The sequence below is a fragment of the Plecotus auritus genome (assembly GCF_963455305.1).
Source record: "Plecotus auritus genome assembly, chromosome: 8".
In the NCBI taxonomy this organism is placed as follows: Eukaryota; Metazoa; Chordata; class Mammalia; order Chiroptera; family Vespertilionidae; genus Plecotus; species Plecotus auritus.
Genome location: NC_137782.1, coordinates 65,853,146 through 65,877,333, shown reverse-complemented (window position 1 = coordinate 65,877,333; position 24,188 = coordinate 65,853,146). Strand labels below are relative to the sequence as shown.

Genomic DNA, 24,188 nt, shown 5'->3' with positions numbered 1-24,188 from the left:
CCTTTAAAGACGCTATGGCATTTCCCTCCACCAGCAAGTCACGGGGGAGAAACCAGGCGCTTGGGTTAATCTAATATTCTAGCTAAGTGAAAGTCCCTGTACATCCTATAAATTATCCTTTTTCAAAGAATTAGCCATCAATACAAGAAGAGAGCTATCCTAAAACCCAGCCAAGGGAACAGAACGATCTGCGTCTGATGACTCACGCCTCTGACAGCTGTGCAAAGCAGCGCCTCGCAACCAGCAGAGTAGAACTTGGGGAGGGGTCCCCTCTCTGCCAAGGCAACGCGGGAACGCAGAGCACCCCCCTCCCGGCAGCAGAGCACAGCGCAGGTGCTCCTGAAGTGCGGAGAGAAGTGGGAGGAGAAAGGCCGGCCTGGGAGCGTGCCAAGCGGCCACAGGGATCGCAGAGGGTTGTGCTCTGAGGGTCACTTATGGCCGAGTTCACTGACCCTTCCACTGGCTTCACAACCTGACCAGCCACTCGCTCCTCGGCGCTACCGGCCAAACCTGGGGCCTTCCTTCCTGGACCTGGGAAGGAGGCAGTGGCAGCATTTCTCCAGCTGGCTTCCTGGTCCTGCCCACGCTGCCCTCCGAGCTGGAGCCATGGGTGGGAGCCACTGGACGCCTCCTTCTCACCATGGCAACCCCAGCTCAATGGCAGGGCAGACCCACCGCTGGGTCAAATGCTGTCTGGCTTCCTACGGCAACCAGGACGGGACTGAGGGCTGAGACGGCTGCGACACAGGACTCTCTGGGAGTCAGATCCCGTGTCTGGGAACCACCCAGAGAACCTGCCTCTGGGGCTGCTGAGGGGTGAGCTCGGGCCTCCTCCCCCATTGCCCCCAACGAGGCTTCTCTTGTGTGTGTCCTACATGTGGACGATCTGAAGGAAGACGGCTTTTCATTTTTATTTATTTTACTTTTTTAAACATTATTTTTTAAAAGATATATTTTTATTGATTTTAGAGAGGAAGGAAGAGGAAGAGAGAGATCGAAACATCAGTGATGAGAGAGAATCATTGATCGGCTGCCCCCTGCACACCCCCTGGGCACATAGCCTCCTGGTTCATAGGTGGACGCTCAAACATGTAGCCATGCTGGTGGGGCAGGAACTGACTTTTCAAAGAGGGATTTGCAGATTAAAATCCTATGTAATATATAGTTCCCACAATGAGATACTATCTCACATCCGCTAGGATGGCTATAATAAAAAGGATGGGCAAGTCTAGGTGAGAATGTGAAGAAGCTGGAACCTTCGTGCATCGCTAGTGGGAGTGTGAAATGGTACAGCTGCTGTGGAAAACCGTCTGGCGGCTCCTCAAAAGTGAAACACAGAATCACATGACGCAGCAATTCCCCCAGAGGGCAGGTGCCCTGCAGAGCAGGAGAAGGTGTTCACACAGAAACCTGAACAGGGGTGTTCGCAGAGCACTAGCCACGGGAGCCGAAAGGAGGAAACAGCCCAATGTCCATCGATGGAGGAGCGGGCGCACGAATGCCGTCTATTCCTGAGACAGAATACCAGCTGGTCACAGAAACGACGGGCTACGGACACGTGCCAAAACAGGCCCGGGCCTGGGCCACGATGCTAAAGGGAAGAAGCCGAACACAAAGACCACATGTTGTAGGATTCCGTTTATAGGAAATGTCCAGAGTTGGTAAATCTACAGAGACAGAGGCAGATTAGTGGGTGCCAAGGGTTGGGGGAAGGAGGAATAGCAAGTGGCTTAATTGGAATGCAGTTTCTTTTGGGGTTGATAAAAATGTTTTGAAATTAGGTAGTGGTGATGAATACACAACTTTGGGACTATACTAAAAACCCTTGAATTGTGTACCTTTTAAAAGGGGGAATGTTATGGTAAGTGAATTATATCTCAATAAAAAGCAAATGTGAAAGTCTATGTAACACATGTGTAAAATGAACATCTGCAGAAGAACAGGCATGGTCCAGGAAGAGAAGGAAGCTGCCCGGGGTGGCTCAGCAAGGAGCCCCAGGACAGGCTCGGACCGGCCTCCTCCATCCCCCTGACTTCAGGGGCTTCCCCGGTGCTCCTGACTCTGGTCGGCCTGGGGAGACAGGCGCTAAGGCTGCCTCTTTGGAAGGCTTTGCAAACCCACTCACCCCATCTGGTCCTCACACGCTCCCTGTGGAGGGAGGCCAAGTAGAGACCGTTCCATCTGACCCATGGGAAACCCAAAGCTGCAGAGGTTGCAAGATCACTCAAGGTTAGACCTTGGACGTCCAGGTCATGAGCACCTGCATTTCTACTGCATCATGAAGGTCTCACGATACGAGAGATCTGGGACACATTCCATTTTGCTGCATAAAAGACAAAAACTCTACTTGCCCAGGAGACTCTCAGACCACGGTGAGATGCGGGGGTTATATCCCTACATCCTGGCCTCCTCAAGCTTCCATAAAACCAGACATCACAGAAACAGGAGGTAAGCAGGACAAGGAGGCTGTTACAAAGAGATTCTTCACGTCCTTTCCCTAACCAGGGCAAGTCTCTCCTGCTCCTCCAAGAACCAGCCACGCGGGCCAGGGAGAAGCCCTCATGTGAGGACCACCGTTCCCCGTTCTTCCAGCAGCTGCTGCAACCCAGTCTTCAGCACTGGTCCTGGGCGAGGCCACCGCCGAGGGACCCTCAGCTCCCCTGCGCCACACCACATGGTCCCCCTTGGTCCCTGGGCCTTAACCTCTTTCAGTCTCAGCTGCCTCATGCATTCAGTGGGAATCACCTCCCGACCCTGCCCGCCTCTTCAGGATGCAGCCAAGGAAGGGAATGGAGGGACGGGGGAAGTTCTTGGACAACTAGAAGGCCGGACACTTCTTGCTATTACTACTACCACCTCTTTAACATTTTTTAAAGTTTTTATTGATTTCAGAGAGGAAGGGAGAGGGAGAGAGATAAAAACATCAATGATGAGAGAGAATCATTGATCGGCTGCCTCCTGCACATCGCCTACTGGGGATCGAGCCCTCAACCTGGGCATGTGTCCCAATCAGGAATAGAACCATGACCTCCTGGTTCATAGGTCAACACCTAACCACTGAGCAACACTGGCCGGCCTACTACTACCACTTCTTGAAGGGGATCTCTCTTTTCTTCAGAGATAGTACTGGCTTTGCCCCTCAGGGTAAGTCAGAGCAGGCCCAGGGGGTGGCTCTGAAATTCCTGGCACCTTCTGCCAGGCCAAGTGCGGTGGGCGGCTCTCCAGGGCAGTGTCTGGCAGGCCTCCTGTATGGGGAGAAGCAGCAGGTGGGACACTGGTCTCCATCCTTCCACCACCCAGCTCTATGCTGAGGCTGCCTCTCTGCAGACAGCCGTGGGGAGGGGTGGGGAACAGAGGGACTGTGGGGCTGGCCCCGCTGGGCAGCTGCCTGGCCAGCGGCTCCTGGCAGATGGAGGCCCTTCAGCGACCCTGGCTGCAGCATATGCTTCCCTGGGCTTCCTGGCTGATAGAGCTGTCAAGCCTCAGCCTGGCTCCTCCACCTGCTCCCGAGGTTCCAGCTCTAAAGCATCATGGGAAGGGGAGGAAATGGGGCCTCCATGTCTATGGATTCCCCCTTTTCCCCAGATCTCTGTCCTGGTTCTTAGGATCCTTGAGTCGGTGCCCTCACTGCTTTCATCCCAGGTACCAACAAGGGCTAACACACTCTCAGAATTCTAGAATGGAAAGCATCTTGGGTGGACTTTGTCACAGTCCCTCATTTCAGGAGGAAAACGGAAACCTAGAGAGAGCATGTGGTTTGTCTGGGGTCGCACAGCAAGTGGGGTCAGAGCCTCGCTGGCTGGCGGCTTCTGCACCACAGCCCCGCCCCTCACTCGCATCTGAATCCAGGCAAAAGCTCCATAAAATAAGAACAGAGAAGCATCGAACAGACTGTCAAATTACAGCGGGAAGACTGGTGGGGGGAGGGGGGAGGTAAGAGATCAACCGAAGGACTTGTATGCATGCATGTAAGTATAACCAATGGATGCAAGACACTGGGAGGTGAGGGCATGTATGGGAGTGGGGTGGGTGGGGGCAATGGGGAGATATGGACACATGTAATACCTTAATCAATAAAAAAATTGAAAAATAAAAAAAGAACAAAGGGCAGCTTTCTGAGTAAAGAAGTCACGGAGGGAAAGCCTAGAGCTAAGACGGGAGAAGTCTCACCAACTTGAAGGCAGCTCACAAATGACCAGTAATAAAATATGCATGGAATCCGGGCCCCGGAAGAAGGGGATACCGCAGCCTGACCACAGACACAAACATGGCACAATGACAAGGCTCAGATTTGACTCCGAGCTTCCTGGCCACCAACGCAAAAAGAGAAATTATGCCCCATCTCTTGCTTTCTTGGTTAAGGGAGAATGGAAAGTGGACCGGTGTTTTAGGAGAAATAAAGCCCTTCCTAAAGTTAATGCTAAAATAAATATTTTTGCATGGGATTTGCTGTAGGGGAAGAGGGCTGCCAATTGGGGACCTGCAAGGAGGGTCCTAAAATAGAGGCGAGATGACGCCCTCAGAGTTCATCCAGGGGCCCCGTGTGTGCCGCGGCCCCGTGTGTGCCGCGGCCCCGTGTGTGCCGTGGCCCCGTGTGTGCCGTGGCCCTGTGTGTGCTGTGCTTTGCTGACGTGAGGCTGAGGACTCGTGGAACACAAGGGCACATGTGGCGATGTATCTGATCTGCCTGGGACCGCTGCCCCTTTCCATGGAGACCGTTCCTGGCTCAGCCTGAAATCAGACAGCTTCTGTGTTCCTGGGAATCCAAAACAGGGAGCCACATAAACTCACTCATTCATATTCTGTCATTCATCTCCTCTCTCTCATCATATTCATTTCCTCCTCACCTTTCCTCTCCCTCTCCTGGCATTTCATGACAATCTAGTCCAACTGCCACATTTTCTAAGCAGAACACAGAGGACTTGCCAAAGGCCACAGTGCGAGCTACCGGAGCAGGGACATCAGGCTGAGAGCCAGCTGACTCCAGTCCCACCAGCTGCTCCTGATGGGAGCCAAGTCTCCTCTATCTCCTTGAAGTTCCTGGGGGCTCTGCACGGGAGATACGAGCCCAGCTCATCCGACCGTTTCTGCTTTAGCCCAGGAGCCATGCAGACCCCGTGTCAGCACCTTCATCTCCCACCCAGAGCCTCTTTCTTCCTCCAGCTGCCAGCGTCTCTGCCATCCTGAGCAGCCGGTTCCTGTCCGGCTGATTTCCAATGGCACTTCCCATGTCAAGCTGAATTGGTTTGCCTTCGCTAAGATCCAGGGCCTCCCACAGGTCCAACACGGCTCATGCTTGCTGGGAGAGGGTGGGTCATTATAAACCCCTCTCCTGAGAAGCCTTCTCTCAAGCTGCCCCACACCTTAATTTAGCTAAAGTGAACATTTCAAAATGTTTTAAAAGGGAGATTCTGTAAATATTGATGTCCTATTTATTTATTTATTTTTAACCCTCACCTGAGGATATTTTTCCATTGATTTTTAGAGAGAGTGGAAGAGAGAAGGAAAGACAGAGAAATATTGATTGGTTGCCTCCTGCAGGAGCCCCGACCAGGGCCCGGGTTGGGGAGAAGCCTGCAACCGAGGTACGTGCCCTTGACTGGAATCGAACCCAGGACCCTTTGGTCTGCAGGTGGACACTCTATCCACTGAGCCAAACCAGCTAGGGCTATGTCCTATTTAAAAAGCCCCTTTTCACAGAGAGGACGGCGAACCTAATAGAAAGAAATCATGGCTTTGGGCTCAAATATGCCTGGATTTGAATTCCAAACTCCATGCCCACTACTTTGTGACAGTGGGACGCCCCTTCACTTCTTCAAGCCTCAGGGTCCTCTGTGAGATGGGGCCAATCACAGTTGTGCATGAGCCTGGTCATGATTCGCGACAGCACATGCTAAATGCCCAGCAACGATCTGGCACGCGGAAAGCACTCTGTGAGCAGTGGTGATTGTTTATGCACCTGAATACAGTCTTATTCTTAATGTCTTCATATATACTACATCCTTATCCCACTCCAAATTCTTAATCTGAAGTATACTAATAGTTGGTATCTCAGGGTCCTTTACTCCAGAACCATTTATACCTACCTAGGTCTATTGGCACCCACAAAAAATCACAACCCAATCACTGCCTACTCACCAACAGAACTCCCGGGCATTGCCACTCCGATCAAACAGAGCATCTTGAGATGACTATGTCCAAAACATGAACTCCTGATGTGAATGTGACGCCACCAGCACCTGACTGCCCCCTCTCTGGTCCACGCCACCACCTCTCTCCTGGATGATGCCACAGTCTCACCCCTACAACCTCTGTGCATTAGTCAGGGATCCTTCAGAATGTGAGTCAGGTGATGTCACTCCTCCGCTCAAAACCTTTCCCAAGGGTCGCATCTTGTTCTCACAGTTAAGGGAGAACGAAAGTTCTTGGATTGGGATAGAAGCCAAAGTAATGAGAGTCCTTCTCTCTCTGACCTCGCCTACCACTCCCCGCATTCATGCTGCTCTAGCCACTCTGCCTCCGTGCACACCTCCACTCAGGGCCTTTGCACATGCTATTCCCTCTGCCCAGTGCAGTCTCTCTCCCTTCCGGCCTTTGCTCCAATGCCACCTTCTCAGTGAACCTCCCTTGACCATTTTATCTAAATTGCAACCCTAACTCCCTCTCTTTCTTCCAATGCTTCATTTCCCCCACATACTTTAGCAACAGCTAATATATTTATGTATTTACTTTGCTTATTGTCTCTAACATATAAGCTCCAGAAAGGTAAGGATATCTTCCCATTTTGTTCTTTATTCCAGTGCCCACACCAGTGCCTAATACACCATAGGCCTTCAATAGATATTTGCTGAATAAACACATAGGCCTACACTCATTGACGACACCACCCAAATAAGTGCGAGCATCCTAGTAAATAAAAAAAGGGACAAGAAAGCTTTGTAGCACTTTGTTAATCCTATATAATAAAAGGCCAGCAACCATAACGGCATAACGACCAGAACAACTGATTGACCAGTCGCTATGAGGTGCATTGACCACCTCTTGGTCCCTTCCCTCCAGGTCCAATCGCTGGATAGCCAATGAGGAACCACAGGGAAACGGGGTGGGTGTCGGTGGTGGGGCGGGACTGGGGACTGGCAAACGGGCGGAAGATGGCCCTGATAGCAGGCTAGGCCTAGGGACCCTACCCATGCACGATTTCGTGCACTGGGCCTCTAGTATATTATAGTCTTTTTTTTTAAATCCTCACCCAGGGATATGTTACTGATTTTAAAAAGAGAGGAAGGGGGAGAGCATGCGCGTGAGAGAAACATCGATGTGAGAGAGAAACATCAATCGGGATTGGTTGCCTTCCATATGCATCCTGGCCCAGGGATCAAACCTGTAACCTTTTGGTGTACAGGATGATGCTCCAACCAACTGAGCCATCCGGCCAGGGCTTATGATAGTCTTTTTAAATTATTATTATTATTATTTTAAAAATATATTTTTATTGACTTCAGAGAGGAAGGGAGAGCGAGAAAGAGATATAAACATCAATGATGAGAGAGAATCATTGATCAGCTGCCTCCTGCACAACCCCTTCTGGGGATTGAGCTCACAACCCGGGCATGTGCCCTTGACCAGAATAAAACCTGGGACCCTTCAGTCCGCAGGCTGACACTCTACCCACTGAGCAACCTGGCCAGGGCTTATTATAGTCTTTTTCATACAGTATCCTATTTAGGTGGCCTGTCTCTCCTACTAGATTAGGAGACGGAGGGTTTCAGTCATCTCTGAAACGTCAGCATCTCGCAGGTCTTGAGTGCTAAGCTCTTATAACTGCATCTTAAGGGAAAGCACCATGGCTTCGATTTGCCAGCTGATCAGCGTATTGCCAGGCACTGTCTTGTGTGCTCCACCTCTATCCTCTCAATTCCCCCTGAGGTCGCCCCCACAGGCCAGAGTGTGTCCTCTCTATTTTATCCCCTGAGGTCGCCCCCACAGGCCAGAGTGTGTCCTCTCTATTTTATCCCCTGAGGTTGCCCCCACAGGCCAGAGTGTGTCCTCTCTATTTTATCCCCTGAGGTCGCCCCCACAGGCCAGAGTGTGTCCTCTCTATTTTATCCCCTGAGGTCGCCCCCACAGGCCAGAGTGTGTCCTCTCTATTTTATCCCCTGAGGTCGCCCCCACAGGCCAGGGTGTGTCCTCTCTATTTTATCCCCTGAGGTCGCCCCCACAGGCCAGAGTGTGTCCTCTCTATTTTATCCCCGAGGAAGCTCAGGCTACAGAGACCGTGAACTTGAACGAGGGCACATGGCAAGTAGGAGAGCGGAGCTCAGAACGGATGCCAGCTGCCCCTCGAAATGACACCCGCACTCAGAAAAGCCAGTTAGTTCCGCCACCGACCCCAGATCCTGACAGCAGCCCCAGAAAGAGATGAGAGATACACAGTTTAAACTCATGCCTCGCGGGTTCTGTATCTGTGAGTTCACCTACTCCCTGAAATCCGTCTGTGACCCTCCAGTCAGGGCTCACAGCCCCTGCACAGCCCTTCTCGGACATGTGCTGAGCAGTGGGAACATCTGAGGTGGAACAAGGCAACCCTCTTGTTCCACCTCCAATCCTTCAGCAAGCTTCCTTTTGGCAGCCTGTTAGTGCCGTGTTTGTCACACGTCTGTGCTTTTTGTTGATTTTGCTGATTAAAATGGCCCAAGCCTATGTGGTGCTGAAATGCTGTCCAGTGTTCCCAGGCACAGAAGAAGCCTGTGCCCGACAGAGAAAATGTGTGTCCAATAAGCTTCATTCAGGTATGAATTACAGTGCTGCTGGCTTGAGTTCAACGTGAATGAATCAACGATCTATTAGGAAGGTGTCTTTAAACAGAAATACACATAAAACAGGGTTATGGATCGATCAGTTGATGAACTGTTGTGACCAAAGGCTCATAGGAACCTAGCCCTGTGCTCTCCCTCAGGGGCACTGGCTCAATACTCACTAGTTCAGGGTTCACAGCGGCTTTATAGAACATAACCATTACCAAGGATGGGAATCGACGGTGCTGAGCACACCCATCCAGTACGCAGATTTGCACACAGTACATGGAGTATGGAGTTGTGTTTGTGTACAACTGTGCACCGCAGTCCCCTCCGAGAGGCGGGATGACTACTGCACGTGAGCCCAGGGGCAGATACTCCTGGATTCGGCTGGGAGTTCTGTGTCTCAGGCCAGTCACGCTCAGGGCCAATTTCCTTAGGTGCACATGAGGCTAGTCACTGACAAGACCATAAAGGGAGGTCAAGCTGCTGAGCACAATGTCTAGCGCACCACGACCCACGGCCATGGCTGGGCTAGAGGTCCTGGCAGGCCGCGGGATGGGCCTTCCAAAGGCCTGTGTATTTGCCTAGGGCGGGGACGGGGCCCAGGAGAGCCCGTCTAGGGCCTCCTCCTCCTTGGCTGACTGACCTTCCTGCTCTCGCAGGCCTGGGCCTCATTCTGCCCAGCGACACCTCCCGCAGGATCTGTACCAGGAATCCAGGAAGCAGAGAGGCCAAGCCGGATGGGCTCAGAGGTGGGTGCCTCCAGAGGTCAAGCTGGCAGCCCATAGCCCTCTCATGGCTGTAGACCTGCGTGTGCATATATTTTAATTTTAGTTCTCATTTATACATGGAGAGATTTTATATTTGAATGAGTCCAGGTTTCTAGCTTGTCTTACCAACCCAGAGACCCTGCAGCTCGGGTCTCAGTCCAGCTTGGCAAAGCCGGCTGAGGCCGAGCAGAGGCTCCTGCGTCAGCATCTCTTGCGCTTCCCCCGGGGCTGTTTGGGAGCTGCCTAGCACTGGAGTTCGGAATCGCTTATCTAGTCAACCCCCTCTGAGAGGGAGAAGGTCTGAGGGCAGGGAGGGTGGCACCAGGTAAGTCAGTGGTAGAACTGGGACTCAAGCCCTAGGCTTGCAGTGCTGAATTCGGGGTGCTGGGATGCATAAAAAGGTGGAGACACAGAACAGCGGACGTGGGCTGAGGGGGACTCCCTGTTCAAGAAAAGCCTTCCGGGTTGGAGAGGTTCCGCAGAGAGCACCGGCTGGCTGCCTGCCGTCAGCCAAAGGGCTCTTCTTCCCACCGCGGGCAAACACACCCTCCCGCCCTGTAAGGTAAGCGCCAGCGGGCAGTGCTCTCAGGTGTCCCTCCCGCCTGCCCTTCCCCGGAGCAGCGAGATCTTCATAATCCCGGGGCCTCTGGGGTGGTGTGCAGAGCAGGACCCCCGGGAAACCTAGTTCTAAGCAGACTGAGCATGAGCTTTAGCCTCCACATCTGAAAAACAGGGCTCCGGGGGTGAAGCCTTAATGAGAAGTGCACTGAGGAGCCTGGCACACGCCAGCCCACGGACACGAGCTGCCCTCCCTGATGCCATAAACCAGGCCCAGAGACAAGTGAGTAATTCATCCTGAGAGGGTCATGAACGAAAATGTGCTCCCTCACCTCTGACTGGGTGTTTTTAATTCTTTTTTTATTTCTTTATTGATTAAGGTATTACATCCCCCTATTACCTCCCCCCCCACTCATGCCCTCATCCCCCTGTTGTCTGTGTCCACTGTTTTTTTTAAAAATGTTAAATATACTTATATTTATAAAAGCAGCTGTTATAGTCTAAAAGTAACACATACCTTTTTTTTTAAAAAAAAAACCCTCCAGTTTTGCTACTTAAAGATAAACCACTGCTTAATTTTATTGCTGCCCCTTCTAGGCCCAGAAAAAAACTGTTTTCTTGTGTGTGTGTGTGTGTGTGTGTGTGTTAGTTTCACACAGTTACAGCCATGGTACACATGCATCTCTGTATCTTTAAAAAGTGTAGCATGGTTTAAGAATTGCCCACAATATGGCATATGCTTTATAAAAAGTATTTTAGGGGCTGCATAATATTTCATTCCATGGGTCCATCACAGCTAACATCCCTACTCTGTTGAACATTTAGACTTTCTCCCTATCAAAAAGAATGCTGTAACAGATACTGTGCATAAGTATGTTTCTGTATTCAGAATGATTTCCTCAGGAGGGATCCCCAGGAGATGTATAGGGTCAAAAAGTATGACGATGCTGCCAACTGCTTCCCTAAAGGGTTGAGTTGCCGTTGGCAATGCTACCCCATAACACGTGCATATCAGCGGTGCCTTCCCTTGACAAGACCGTTGGCACTCAGTCTTGCCTCCTAAAAGGCAAGGAGTTCAAGCTCAAACACAAGACCTAACCAAGGTGATCGTTCTGTGTCTCTCTGGCCTCATGGCTGGGAGAGACCTGGCCTCCTGGCTGGGGGAGACCTGGCCTCCTGGCTGGGGGAGACCTGGCCTCCTGGAGAGAGCTGGCTCAGACTGACAGCAGCTCCCCAGAGCTCCTTCCCTTGATAATTACAGCACTTATCTGCGTGGCGGCTCTGGCAGGGCCATCTCAGTCAATATTTACCAAGTGTCCACTGTGCGGGGCCCTCCCCGACAGTCCCTGTAATTGAAGCCGTGGTCAGGAAGGGCAGGGCCCAGGAGGGCGGAGTCTCTGTGCAGAGCTCAGGGGGAGGAAGCCTCCAGCCGGGTTCTGAAGGGTGGATGCAGAGCTGTCTGCAGAGGAGACACCACATTCAAGGCAGGGGCAGGGGTGAGCACCGCAGAGGCATGAGGAGGGAGGAGGACAAGGGGTGTCGGTAGACCAGACAGTGGGGGAGCAGCAGGGGAGCAGGGAGGAAGGCTGGCAGTGCCATGTGAGCCCCCAGAAAAAGGTTCTGGGCAGGGCAATGACAAGGTCGGAAACCCTGTACCAGCGCTGCTGAGAATGGGCTGGGAAGAGACGAGAGGCTAAAATGGGAGGAGAGGAGGAGTGAGAGAAGCAAAGATGGAGTCAAGGGAAATGACAGAGGCAGACTCTTCAGGGCCCCAGAGACGGGCTGTGGGGAACGTGGGAGGGGAGAGCACCGTGGTGATCCAGGCCCTGGGAGGTTGGGGTGATGGACACTAGTCACTGTCCACTCAGTGTTCAATCCCCTTCTCCCCTAACAGAACCCCATGTTGTTCCAGGGCGGCCCCAGAGCCAGCCTGAAGCGTACGAGGAGCCAGCGCGGCCCTGGCAGCTCTGGCCCATGCACTGTAAGCGGCAACACCTGGGCTAGTGGTCCATTAGCCTGCGAGGCCGTGAGGGAGGGGGGCATCGTGCCTTCAGGGTTCGGGGCCTTCCCAGGTGCCGAGACAGCGCTGGCCTGAGAACCGAGGCCTAGCACACGCCCACCGAAGGAAGTCAGCACCAAGCAGATGCCCTGGGAGTGCTGAGACCCCACCCACTATCCAGGGGGCCCCCCCCCCGTCCATCGCCCCTGGGACACAGCAGACAGAGCACGGCAGTGTGAGCCTCTGGCTAACAGGCCCAAGGCACACTCGTCTCTTGGTACTTCAGGGAGCCCATTTATAACATGGAGGTACGTCCCTCCCCGCCCCCGCCACACACAGCTGTTGTGACAACCTGACCCCTGCCTGCCTTGCGAGCTTCGCTCCCATCACACAATCTCCTCAGCCGTCTTCCCGAGCTCACTCTGTGCTTTTGCCTGTGTTGCCCTCTGCCTAGAAAGCCCTTCCAAGCTTCTACCCACTTTCTCCCAAAGCCCAGTTCCAGCCCAAACGCCTGAGCAAAGCTTCACAGGAGACAGGTCGGGGCTCCTCCACGGGGCCCGCACACGCTCCTTTCGGAGCACTTCTCACACCACAGGCTGTTTACACACCTCCCTGCCTGGGGACCACGAGCTTCCATCTTTTGAGGGTTTCTAAGGTCCTCCCCCCGCCACACACACACGGCTTAAGCAGCGGTGCTGCCCTCAACCAGGCTCTACACAGCCCAGAGCAAAGCAGAGAAGGTTCCCCAGCACTGGTCCAGCCACACATCCCCAGACCCAGCCAGTGTGGCGCTCAATAGACCTTCTTTAATGAACACATGGCTCCCCCTCCCGGGCCTTTGATGGCAATAGATGGTGCCTGAAGTTGGGATGGTCAGCTAGAGGGGTCTGCCCTGACCTCTCACCCAGAGGAAGGCACTGCTGTGCCCATTTTCCAGACAAAGTGAGAGAAGCTCAGGAAAGTGACCTGACTTGCTTGGGTCACAGGAAGAAAAGAAATCCAGGTACCCAGCCCTGGGCCTGCTCCCTCTGTGCTGTCTTTCCGTGATTCTGCATGTTAGTGGAGAAGAACTGAATCCAGAAGCAGGACTCTCACAGGAAGCCAGTCCTTCTCTCACACCTACACATGCACACATGCACACACATATGCACACTGAGTCTGAAGCTCCCACAGGGCCCTCTATGGCAAGACACGGACTGGGAGAAAATATTTGCAAAATATATACTTGACAAAGAACTTGTATCCAGAATGCATAAAGAACTGCTACAATTCAATAATAAGACGACTAACAACGCAATGATTAAAGATTTAAAGGTGGGGAAAATATTTAAACAGATGCATCACCAAATAAGATATATGGATGACAAACACACAAAAGATGCTCAACATCATTACTCATTGAAAAATGCAAATTAAAGCCATAAGGAGATAGAACTACACACCTGTTAGAATGGTTAACGTTAGCCGAAACCGGTTTGGCTCAGTGGATAGAGCGTCGGCCTGTGGACTGAGAGGACCCGGGTTCGATTCCGGTCAAGGGCATGTACCTTGGTTGTGGGCACATCCCCAGTGGGAGGTGTGCAGGAGGCAGCTGATTGATGTCTCTCTCTCATCGATGTTTCTAACTCTCTATCCCTCTCCCTTCCTCTCTGTAAAAAATCAATAAAATATATTAAAAAAAAAAAAAAAAGAATGGTTAACGTTAAAAAGACTGACCATACCAAGTGCTGGCGAGGAGTGGAGGAGCCGGAGCTCTCGTACACTGATGAAGGGAATGTAAAATGCTACAACCACTTGGGAACTATTTGGGCAGTTTCTTAAAAGGTTGAATATATATTTACCGAATAATTCAGACATTCCACGCCTAGGTATTTACCCAAGAGAATAGGGAAGTATATGCCCACACAACAACTTATACACAAATGCTTCCTGCAGCTTTATTTCTAAACACAAAAAACCTGGGAAAAAACCCCAAAAAACAAATGTCCAACAAATGAAGAGATAAACAAATCAGGGTTTATCCTTCCATGCAATAGAATACCACACAGCAATAAAAAGGAATAAACTATTGACATACACAACAACATGAATCTCAAAACAATTATGCTGAGTGAAAGATGCCCGACCAAAAAAAGAGAGCATACTGTATGATTCTGTTTCTATAAGATTCTAGAAAATGCTAAATAATCTATAGTAATAGCAGATCAGTGGTTGCTGGGGACGCGGTGGGGGAGGGAAAGGCACAAGAGGGAGGAACTCAAAGAGGCAAGAGGAAAATTTGGGGGATGATGGATGCGTTCATTATTAATTGTGGTGATGGATGTGTTCATTATTAATTGTGGCTTTGTGGGTTAGATGCTATGTAAAAACTAACCAAACTGTACACTTTAAATATGTGCAGCTTGTTGTGTGTTGACTACGAAAACCCTAATATGCAAATAGACCAAAGGGCGGAACAACCGAACAACGGGTTGCTATGATGTGCACTGATCACCAAGGAGTGCGTGCAGAACATGTCGGACGTTAGCCGCAGCTGAATGGTGGAGCAGGTGAGTTGGGGCACCAGACCAAGGCAGAGTGCCAGTCGCTGTCATCGGGGCAAGCCTCTGGTGGTTACTGAAAATTCTTTGCTCCCCCATGCCACAGTCCTGCCCAGCACTCGCACGCACTGCTGGTGCCACAGCCACTGCTCGCACCTGCTGCCGGCACCCGGCACCAGCCCTGATCGCTCAGCGCAGTCAGCACGTGGGAGCAGTGGCGGAGGGAGCAGGGCTGCCGGCAGACAGGGGACCAGGGGCTGGAGTGGGAGGGGCCAGGCCGGGGTGTGGAAGATGGGCTGAGACCTGCCCCTGAGCCCACCACAGCCTCGTGGCCCACAGTTCCTTTCAAGGTGCACGAATTCGTGCACTGGGCCCCTAGTAGTTCAGTAAAGCTGCAACAAGGAGAAGGAGGGGAAGGGGAAAGAGAAGGAGAAGGAGCAGCAGCAAGCAGGGTGAGTCTTACTTAGGGTGCCAGGCACACACACACAGACATACACATGTGCATGGAGTATGAAGCTGCCACCTGGCCTCTAGGGATACTTAAGAGTCTCTCACCCCAGGATTCTATCTGCTAGGGACCCGAGGCTACTTTTCAACTGCTCACTTTCTTTCCCCAGAGTACTTCCTGTGGGCCTGGCTGTGCTGGGCCCTGGGATTCAGAGGTAAAGCAAACACAGTCCTTGTCCTGGGCAGTCCATTCTATCAGTCATGGTGTAGCCTTCCCCAAATTCAACCTGAACACGTGCCCCAAACGCCCCAGCGGGCTCCCTTCTCCCCTCACAGGGCCTCTCAGAGCTCTTCCTGGGCCTGATTTTGCTTCTAGCCTGCCACCTCTGGGGAGAAGCCTTCAATGAGTGCACTTCTTCAGCAGAATCTGTCTTTTATCTGTGCTGAAGACACATCCAAGCCAAACCCCAGCTGATTTCTAATAACGGACTAATGAGATCTGAGCCAAGTCTTCACAGAATCCCAGGAATTCAGGGTAGGGAAGACTCTGAAGGTTTCGAAGCCCAACATCCATCTGCTTGAAGCTCCATTTCTCTGACATTCCTCAGGCCCAGTTTGAATACCTCCAGCGAGGGGGGAGCTCACTACCAACTGAGGATGCATTGGGTCTTTGGAAAATTAGAGAAGTTATAGTTCTTTCTAAGTGTGGATGGAAGGGTATGGCATTTATTAAGCACCTACTGTGAGCTGGATCCTGTGCAGGGGGCTTTGCACATGTGGGGTTTCTAACCTGGCTTAATTCTCATGCCAGCGTTGCCCCTAAGAGGCTGGAGTTATGATTATAATGCCTGTTTTTACTGCTGAGGAAACAAGGACCAGAGAAATCAAGTGACTCGCCCACGTCACAAAGTAAGTCCACATAGAGACCAAGATGGCAGCCCAAGTGTGTCCACCTCCGAAGTCCGGGCTTTCTGTCCTCGACCGCTCAGGGCAAAGGGCCTGCCACCATCTAGATCTGGACCCTGGTTTCCTTCATCTGGATGCTGACCTGTGGGATTCCTTACCGTGACCATCTCCTGCCAGTCCTACCCAACCTGAGGCTCCTCCTCTCGCAGGCACAGAGCCCTCAGCAGCCCCTCCTGCGGGGGTGGAGAAGGGCTTTCAGAAGGGAGTCGGCTCAGGTGGGCTGTAGGCCCAGGTACCAGCCAGCAATCCCCAGATCCACCCTCTCACACAGGTGCTCACACAGGCGAGCACCTAACATTCAGAAGGCACGCAATCAAATGGCAGCTGTTATTACTATTTCTCTGAGCCAAGCGCCATTTGTCTCTTTATCAGGCTGAACAACTCTCCGAGGGTAGGGACCACACCTTGGCGCCTGCCTCAGAGCAGACACTCCGGGCATTCCGGTGGAATGAATGGATATACTGTAAATACTTCTTTGCATTCCCCCACAGAGGCCGGGATCAAGCCTTACCACGGAAGGTGCTTGATGCATATTTGATTAACTGGAGCCACAAAAGAGAAGCTGTCATTAGAGGTTTCCATCTGAATCCCAGAACGCCCTGCAACCTGTCCGTGGGGTTCCTCCCGCTAATTCGGAACCCCTCTGAGGCCTTTCTCGGAGAACGCTCCGGGCTTCCTCCACAACCAGATCCCGACATCGCCTCCGTGGCGGCAGCCGCGTGGCAGAGCCGTGTACGTACGGAGAGACTGCTTACTGTCCAGCCCTCACCACGACCCCAGCAGAAGGCGGCAGAACCTCGGCCACAAGGCCAGCCAGGCTTCCAAGGACAGGAACCGCCCCTCCCACCGAGGAGCTGCCAGCGCGTCTCTTTACGCCACCTCTCCAGGCGGCTTCTCTGCCAGGTTTCTCAGGCCGCCAGCCAAGTTCCCTCTTCTGAGGCTGCCGACCAAGCTCCCAAAGACCCAGTGGTAGGGAAGCCCGGCTAGTGCCAACTTCAAGGGGGCACAGGGGTGTCTGGAGGCCTCGGTCCCTAGAGACTCGATCCCGACAGTGCAGCCCAGAGGGAAGGGACACACACAGGGCCTTGGACGCCAGAGGCCCAGGAGCAGAAGATCACAAGCTGCCAAAGTAACGCGTTCCCAGCCTTGCAGACAGGCACGCCTGGGCCAGGGACGCCCTTCCAGCCTCGCCTCCCTTCTCCGACCTCATGCTCACTCACAGCTACGGAGCATTAGTGTCCGGCACCTGGCACTTGACATCGCAGGACACGAACTGATGACCCACCACGCTCACGTTTTAGAATGTGCATTTAAACACGGTGACCACATTTTAAAAATCAAGAGATGTCACGAAGGAACACCCAGATTTCTGTTTTATGAATCAGAAGATCTGGCAACACGGGGCCCAGGAGCCGGCTGGCAGCTGCTCTTACAAGCTTCAAGCACCTTTCCACTTGCCGCAGTCCGCACACAGCCCAACCGGGTTTGCCTCTGTAGACCACTGGGTTGGAGGTCCCGTGCTGTACTTGTTTTATTGTGGCATACAGACATCCTAATGACCTTACGAGGTGGAAGGCATCATCCCCCCATTTTACGGAGGAGGAAGCAGAGGCTCTGGGAGAAAGAGTAACTTGGCCAGGATTCGAACCCAAGCAGCCTGACTCGAGTCAAACACAAGGACACGTGTCTGCGGCAAAATTAATGGACAATGCAGTGTTCAGTAAAGCAAAATGCATTCAATTTGAAGAAGTCCTTTCCCCCCTGGTATTATACGGCCTTCTTTCTGTGGGAGCTGGAAGTGTTAAAATGCTCTTTCTCTCACTATGTGATAGTGGTAGTAAACAGAACTCTCACTGCCCTTTGAATGTCCTTAGATGGCAAAATAGAACGTTGGCTAGCCTAGCATAGACTCTCAAATGTACCGATGTTTGAAATCTAAGTCAGGGGACCGCTGCTCTGCTATGAAGCCTCCTCTCCCAGGATGACAGCCTGCTTTGGCGACTCCCCTGGCTCCAAACCCCCAAGCCACTTTATCTGCATCGCATCCCATCCTATCACTGAAGAGGCAGCTTTTAACTGAGCCTTTCCCAAGCCCCGTCCCTGCAGCAAACCGACAGAGTACTTGTTCTTGCCTCTTGTTATATTTATCTCATTCTTCCTCGAGTTACAGTTATCTGTATCCTATCCACGCCTGTGCCCCCTAAAGTGGCTACAGAACAGAAGAAAGAGCGGCTGAATTGTCAGCCAGTGGGAGCTCGGGAAGCCCTCAGAGATCACCTCTGGCTCTCATTTTGCAGGTGTGGAGAAGCAAAGGGCCTCGCCTCGGGCCACCCAGGGCGCTGCTGGCAGAGCGAGGTGAGACTCCCAACTCAGCGCTGGCTCTTTCCACTGCACCAGGCCTCTTCCCAGACACTCCCTTTTGGTTGACTCAGCACCTCGATTCAGAGGACAGCGCTGAGCATGTGACAAATGCTTTGTAAATATCTGTCTATTAAGAGGTGCAAAGCAGCAGAGGGGACAGAGGCCTCTCCCTCTCCAGGGCCCTCAGCCCGAGCTTCATTTCACCTGCTTCAAACCTTCACTCAGTGTGAGCTGCCCATCAAATGAAGAAATAGCCCCTCAGGCCCCTGGTGACCTGGATGTAGAATGACTGCATGCAGCTGAGAAATGCCATTCCCACTAGGCCAGAGTTATGATCCCAGGCTTGCTGAGGGATCGTGGGTAAATGCCTTTACCTCTCCAGGTGTTAGGTGCTGCAGACAGGAGGAATGGTGAGAACAGACGGGAGGAAGATTTCCCAAGTCTGTTGCACGGTTGTAGGCACCTGACAGGCTTCCCAAGAGGAATGTCAGAGTCCCGCCTCCATAAGCACCTGAGGAGGGAAAGCTTCAGGCCCACCTGGGGCACATGGGTAGCCCCACTGGAAGCGTGCCACACAGTGAGCTTGAGCTGTCCCTCAGATGTCTGTGGCTACTTTTTGGGTTGTTGGGATCAAGAGCCAACAAGACTTTAAAACTGTTTGGAAGCCAAAACCAGTTTGGCTCAGTGGATAGAGCGTCAGCCTGCGGACTGAAAGGTCCCAGGTTCGATTCCGGTCAAGGGCATGTAGCTTGGTTGCGGGCACATCCCCAGTAGGAGGTGTGCAAGAGGCAGCTGATCGATGTTTCTCTCTCATCGATGTTTCTGACTATCTGTCCCTCTTCCTTCCTCTCTGTAAAGAATCAATAAAATATATTAAAAAAAATAAAACTGTTTGGAAATATTCTAAGCTGGGTAGAACATTTATCATCGTCATCATCATCATCCTCTTGCATAAACTCAATGCCGGAAATAAGGAGATGACAATGGTATCAGCTCTCTGATGCTTTCCTGGCCTCTGAGTAGAAAAGACCATCCCTCCCACTCCCAGGCCCATCATAGTCCATATCAGTATCATCACGTTCCTAGATGGTTTATCATACCCACATGTTTAGATATTTGTCTCTTCTGTCAGCTTCTTAAAACTAAAGATCAACTCTTCCTCTTTCCTGTATCCCCTGCACTTACCCCGGGGCTAATAAATAACAAACAAATGCTGATTAACGTTTCTCTAGACAAGGAATCCCCTTCACTCCTATTCTGGGACAAGGTGGCATTTAGGCCTTTTACAGCCCATAGATTCAGCCAGTCCTTTTGTGGGATGGGAACACCGACATTCAGAGGGAAACTGGCTTACCCAAAGCTACTCAGTCAATGAGAGGGCACAGACTAAAAGCAACTCTTTGACTCCCAGGACAGCGCACTTCCAGCTCAACTTGCTCAGGTTTCACAACAAATTCGCTGTGTAACTCTGGGCAAGACCCTTTGCCTCTCTGCCCTGACTTTCTCACTTGTGAAATGGGTAAAATTATCGTGCCTACATAATGGGATTTTCTGAGGAGTAAATGAGTGCCCCTGTGTAAACAACACAGCACACAGGAAGCGCTCAAAAAGGGTGTCTGTCGTGATTGCCATTCATTCTGAGCCATTCTCCGTGGTAAAGGGGCACCCACCACCCACCAGCTCAGCAGAGCTCACAGTAAAAGGAAGACGTTTCCGCGCCGATTTATGCACGCTTCAACCCAGCACGTCCTCTGCAGTAATCCCTTCAGGGAAATGCCTTTCCCGTCTCCAAACCGCTGTGCGCACGTGCAGCGTACACACGCTCACAGCGATGACAGCAGGTCTGACTCGGGGCAGTGAAACTTTTGCAAAAGCATGCTCTTTTGAGTCAGGTGGAGCTGGTGTCAGATAATAGTTCTGCCCCTTCCAGCTGTGCAATCTTAGGCAAGTCAATCTCTCTAAGCCTCAGCCTCATCCTCTCTCAAATGCGTATACTTTTTTTATGAGGATTACATGAGATAGGGAATGGTCTGGTACTCCATCAATGATACTGAGAGCAATAACACTCTCATTTTTATTTAACAAAATCCACTTAAAAATGTCAGGACCTTAGGGATCATGTAGTCCAGTCCTCTCATTTTATAGTTGGAGACCCAGATCTTGAGAGGAGGCGTGATTGGCCCAAGGTCACCCAGTGAGGTGGTGGAATGAGAGTCTCCTAGTTTTGTACTGTGCAACCATTTTGGCTCACTTGAGTCTTCTCATCTGCCTCTATCCCACAAACACAGCAAGTGGCTGGAATCACTCTCTTCCTAATCCTCTTCCCTTCATATTCATCTTAGCATCATCTGTTTGCCGACGACACCACTCTCCCAGGCACAGCTCGCTCCTTTAAACCTGACTTGAGAAGGTAAAACCGCTGTTGGCCACTGGCAATAGCGATAACAACAGTAGTGACAACCAGGAACTTGCACAATGCCCTGTACTTAAAAGTGACTTCACCTACACCATCAACACATTCCCGAAACTTCTCCCTAACCCAGTTGGCTTAGGGACATAATTTCCTCAAACTTCCTGAAGACCTACTTTGTGCCTAGCCACAGACCAGAGGCTGAGGACATCCAGGAGGATGCAGGGCAGGTGGAGGCACCACAACTTCTTTTGACCCAAAGGGTACAGCAGCAAAATCCCTGCCCCACCCCATAGGGCACCTTCTTTATCATGCCAGCAAGAGGCAGAAGGTATCTGTGGAATAAGCTGGAGAAAGAAAGGGAAAGTGCAAGCCTGAAAATTACAGCAGGGAAGAAGACAAAGAATAGAAAATATGGACACTAAAAACTTGACTGCCTTCTCTCAGGGAGGTTCTGGTACGAGACTCCAGAGAGGACAAGGGAGCAGCAGGGGGTCCATTTGAAACCAGGAAGCCTTGGTCCTCATCCCCTGCTGGCACACAAGATTCTGATGCTTCTGTTCCCTTAGCAACGCTGCCCTCAGATGCCAAGATTTTCCAAACCCAGTGCTGGGCTATCCATGCCTCTTTGGGACCATCTTTTGCTAAAATGATGTCATAGCCCTTGCAGTGGGAATGTTGCTTCCTAGGCCCTGGGCCCAGCTGCCCAACACACTCCAGCATCATTAGCCCCTGGCAGGAACACCATCCGCAGGGATGTAGAAGAGGCTGCTGGGGTGGGGTGGGGGTACCAGGCGGAGAGAAGAGGACTGAAAGCAGCTACTCCTCTCTCCCCAGTCTATCTCCTAAGTCCCATGTCTCTGAAAACCTACTATGTGCCAGGCACAGGTACAATTTAAGTGTTTCCTTTAATCCCAACATCAATCCTTTGAGACATGTATCCTTCTTCCCGATTTACAGATGAGAAAACTGAAGCTTGGGGAGGGGAAGTAACTTGACAAAGGTCACCCTAAGGATGGCACGGGGATGCCAGCGAGGACTGCCTGGTGACCCCAGTTCCATGAGACCCACAAGGTTAGTGTTTCCCTTGAGAAGTCCAGAGTCAAAAGAGATCAACTGAGGAAACCCCAATTATTTCATAGACTCAAGTTTAAATCCTGGGTTGCTTTAAGAGATGGGTCTCCTGCCATGTTAAAGCTGCTTTAGTGGCATATTAAAATTGTACAGACCATCTAATCCAACTCTTGCATTGAACAGATGAGCAGACAGACACCCACGCCTAAAGAATTTTAAAATGGCTACTAGTAGCCTACTAGCAAGCTAAGGGCTAGAACCCAATCTCTGGCACTCTCCCTACCCGATCCGGCCTGCAGAGATCACTGTTTTCTGGGGAAGCAACTCCAGCTCATCCCACACCACCCGATGGGCAGAGAAGGCAGAGGAAACAGGCAGTGTGGACCCAGGCCCCCATGTGCAGGACCGAGGAAGGGAATAGGGGGCTTCTCAGGCCAGTAGGTGCTCCAACAGCCCAGCTCCCTGCCAAGGAGTGGAAGGAGGAAGCATCACACCCCAAGAAGCTCCAAGGAGAGTAAGGCCGAGACCTCCCGCGTTAGAGGTCATGAGCATTTTCTCCAGATCTACTGCAGGGCCCAGATACTTCTCAGGGGGATATGGGAAGGAGGCAGTCACTGGCACTTGACCTTGGGTTGGGTGTGGGGTTCCAGCCTGCTTCCACCCCCAGGGAGTCTTGCTCCTCCTCCAAGAGGAAAGAGGCATAAGTGTTTGCCAAATGCGGGAGAGGAAGACAAACAGCAATGGGGGTAGTCCCTAAAGTCCTCTTCATCGCCCACCTTGGGCATCTTCCTTGTTGCAATTAGCATCCTCTGCTTGTGAATTTCGCGGTGGTGGGGTGCAATTAGAAGGATGTAGGGGAATGAAGGGAGGGGATGAATGAGTCACAGTTAACCCCTCCTCGGCCGGTGCCCTCTGAGGATTCTACCGCAGCGAGAGGCCCCCGCCCGCCACCCGCCGCGGTGCAACGCAGGGGCCCCTCCCGGCTCGCCGCGGCCTCCTCACCTGAGTCCACTCGCCCTCTGCGGCCGCGCGGGCTCGCACCACTCCGGCCCGGCTTGGCGCAGCGCCTCTGCAGTCGCTGCTGCAGCTGCCTGGCCGCGATCAGCAACCTGCGGCGGCGGGGAAAAAAGACAGACAGGTGCGGGTGAACGCGGGCGGGGACACCAGGCAGTGGAGCCCCCGGCCGCCGACAGCTGGGCCGCGGCAGCCGGAGAGCTTGGAGGGCGGGCTGCCTGCCCGGCACCCGGCCCGCTCCTCCTTGCGGTCCGCGCCTCCCCTCCCCCCACCCCGTACTGGACACTCTGGGCTGCGGCGGGCGCAGCTGGGTGGTGGGCTCGGTGGTCCCCGGAGACCCTGTCATCACCTGTGGAGGCTTCCATGGCTTCGGCTGCCCGGCCAGGGCTGCCGAACTGCTCTCCGGAGCCCCTGCTGGAAGCGGCTAACTGGGTGCTCGCCGGGGCTGGGGCTGCCGGGAGGGAGAGGCGGGGAGGGTGAGGTGGATGGAAGGGATGAGCCAGTCGGCGGCTCGCCGGCAGCTGCGTAAGCGGCTGGTCTTCACTTTCCTTCTTAAAGTGATAGTTGGCACCTTGCTCCAGAGGGCGTGGGAGCGGACACGTGAGCACGCAGAGTGGCGTCCTCTGTCACCTACACACCAGTCTGTACTGGGCGGTGGGGCATCGCGGAAAGTGCGTTGGTTCACTAACCGGCTGTGTGACCCTGGGCAAGTCCCTTAACCTCTCTGGGCCTCAGCTTCCTGCTCTGTAACATGGGATAATGATACCAATCTGGCTTCCCGGCACGCAGTTGGCTTACATGAAATAAGAACTTGATCTGAATTCCTTTAGGGACATATTTCACTCCCCAGCCCAAGTATTTCTGAGTACCAGGGTTATTTAATGCAAATTGCACTTGGACTATTACGAAAAAATGACAGCAAAAAATCTTAAATATCTGAAAATGAACATGTTTTTCTTTGAACTTAAGATGGTGAATCATTGGAAACATGGAAAGAGAAACAATCACAACCTAAAAATAAGTGTTCATGCAACATTTTTCCCACTGCCTTCCATCTCCATCTCGGGGGAAGCATGGGGGAAAGTCCAGAACACTGGATTGTCTGGCTCACCCTCTCACTTCCGGCTATGCAACAAGAGCTATCCCCACAAGAGATAAGTTAACTCGCTCTGTGGGCCTGGTTTCTCATGTGGTTCATGTGGGAAGTGGGGAGCAGTGGGAAAGGGCTACCTCCTTTTGAACCAGCCTTAA

The 24,188-nt window shown here is 52.3% G+C and overlaps 1 protein-coding gene across 6 annotated transcripts in view; it reads right to left on the bottom strand.

Moving 5' to 3' along the window:
• Positions 1-23,435, bottom strand: part of SNPH (syntaphilin) — a 39,329-nt gene extending 15,894 nt beyond the window's left edge. For 3 of the 6 annotated variants that reach the window (XM_080683732.1, XM_080683731.1, XM_080683735.1), the window contains exon 1: positions 22,926-23,032. The gene's annotated coding sequence lies outside the window, so the exon portion shown is untranslated. Of the gene's footprint in view, positions 1-22,206; positions 22,222-22,925; positions 23,033-23,286 lie in introns of those variants that run through there. The other 3 variants (XM_080683737.1, XM_080683736.1, XM_080683734.1) reach the window with 3 other exon arrangements.
• Positions 23,436-24,188: the final 753 nt, after the last annotated feature.